The sequence below is a fragment of the Octodon degus genome, unplaced genomic scaffold, assembly GCF_000260255.1.
Source record: "Octodon degus isolate 3935 unplaced genomic scaffold, OctDeg1.0 scaffold00054, whole genome shotgun sequence".
Lineage (NCBI taxonomy): Eukaryota > Metazoa > Chordata > Mammalia > Rodentia > Octodontidae > Octodon > Octodon degus.
This window is the reverse complement of record NW_004524630.1, coordinates 2,026,958-2,028,972: the sequence shown is the minus strand read 5'-3', so window position 1 is coordinate 2,028,972 and position 2,015 is coordinate 2,026,958.

Genomic DNA, 2,015 nt, shown 5'->3' with positions numbered 1-2,015 from the left:
ATTTTATTCATGTAAAATTTTTTCAGAAGCATTTGCAAAGATTTTGCAAAGGATTAAGATTAAGGACAGTCAATTGATTTGACAAAGGAAATTCCAAAGAAGCCCAATTGTTACATTAGTACTGTATGCAGCTTTTAGGTAGGTTGTAACATTTTTGAAAACGTTTTCAGGTTTGAAATATTTTCAGGTTGGCTAGAAGAAAGTGTCTGCAAAGGTAGTGGCTTAGAGAGTGGGTTTGCTGAAATTGTTTAAAAAGAAGCCTGCAACTTTGTATCAGAACAATAGGAACATTGGCTTGAGAGCATATCAGAAATCTGCAGGACCCCAGCTTTCATGCGCTAAGGGGTGTAAAGAGAAACACTGCTTTTAGGAGTGAGCCTGAGGCCACCATTGTGGAGATGGGCTGCATAGCGAGCTGGTTTCCTGGGATTCAGTTATCAGTACTCAACCATCCAGGCACTTAGAGGTCTCTACAGCCATGATACAAGGGGGCATGGCTACTGCTCAAGCTGCCCACCTGGAGTCATCCATGTTGGACTAGTTTCACAAGCATGCAGAATAGAAGAATTGTGAGGTCATGGAGGCTTCCACCCAGTTATTAGAAAAAGTCACAAGAGACCAGGAGAGTGTTCCTGAGATTGAAGTATATGCAGCTTTGAGAGTAAAGCCAGAAGTCCAAGGAAGACCCCAGAAGTTGGAGATGCCAAGAAGGGACATCTGCCAAGGAAAGCTGCTGGCAGTGAGCAAACCACCCCAAGAGTAAAGCCATGAGCACTCCAGTAGAGTTGGGCATTCCAAGCCCTTTGGAGTTCATACCTCACTGCATGTTGCCCTGGGCACTGCACATGGAGGTACAGACTTTAGTGTTTGCCCTGTTGGCTTCAGTCTTGCGTTGGTCCCATTCCTCTCTATTCTCCTGCTTCACCCTGTGTTTGTAGTGTTTTACTTTCCTTTTTATTTTTACAGGGATTTAAGCTATGTATTTGCCTTGAGTCTCAGAGGAGACTTTGGATTTGGATGTTTTAGTAGTGTTAAAACTGTTAAAAATTTGACAATTCTTAGAGATGGAGCAAACACATCTGCACAAAGAGATCTGTTGAATCTTTTGGGAACCAGGAGCAGAATGTTATGTTTGTTTTAAAGCAGCCCCTAAAGGGACCATTTGAAAAGTGATCGGATAGTGACAGTGCCACAGGTGGCTTGCTGCTAGGAGCTCGGGTCCTGTTGGAAGAGACAGGGCCTGGGGTGGGGCTTGGGAGCACTGCCCTTCCTGGCTCCCCCAGGCTGCCTGCTGCCCCGAGACAGCATCTCTTCTCCGTCAGGTGTCCCACCATGCCTTTGTCCCCTGGAGCCTGCAGATGACTGGCTAAAACTGACTCAAGCACATCTTTCTTTTAGTAGCAGGCATGAGGTTTTAGTCCTCAGCAATGAGAACATTTCTAAGACACTAAACAAATAAGGAAGACCATGATTAAACTAGTAGTCATATCAATTTTTTTAAGCTTTTGTCTTATCAAATTTTTTGTTTTTGTTTTTGGTGCTGAGGATCAAACTCAGGACCTTGCACTTGCCAGGCAGGTACGTATGCAGCTGAGCTATCTCTCAGGCCATCAATCAAATTTTCTTTAAGCTTCACACTTTTAAATGAAATAGCAATTGAAATGGAAAAATATATTTCTTCATTCAACAAGTTTTTGTTGAATTTCCCATATGTGTCAATGTGGCTAGCATATTTTCAAGTAGGTTCTGGATATATTGACATCTTCCCAACAAAACAAAACAGAACAACAAAACAAAACACAACACTGACCTATGAGCTTGCTTTCCCATGGGGATGACAGAAAATAAAATGGCAAATAAAAGAAATGTATAGCTTATTGAGCAGTGCCAAGTTCTCACACTGAAACTACAAGTGCATGTGCAGTGAGCAGAGTAGAATCCTTCGCAGGACGTGCACTTTCCTTTGGGCTGACCAGGAAAGTGGCATTTGGGAAACGACCTGAAGTTAGTGAGGG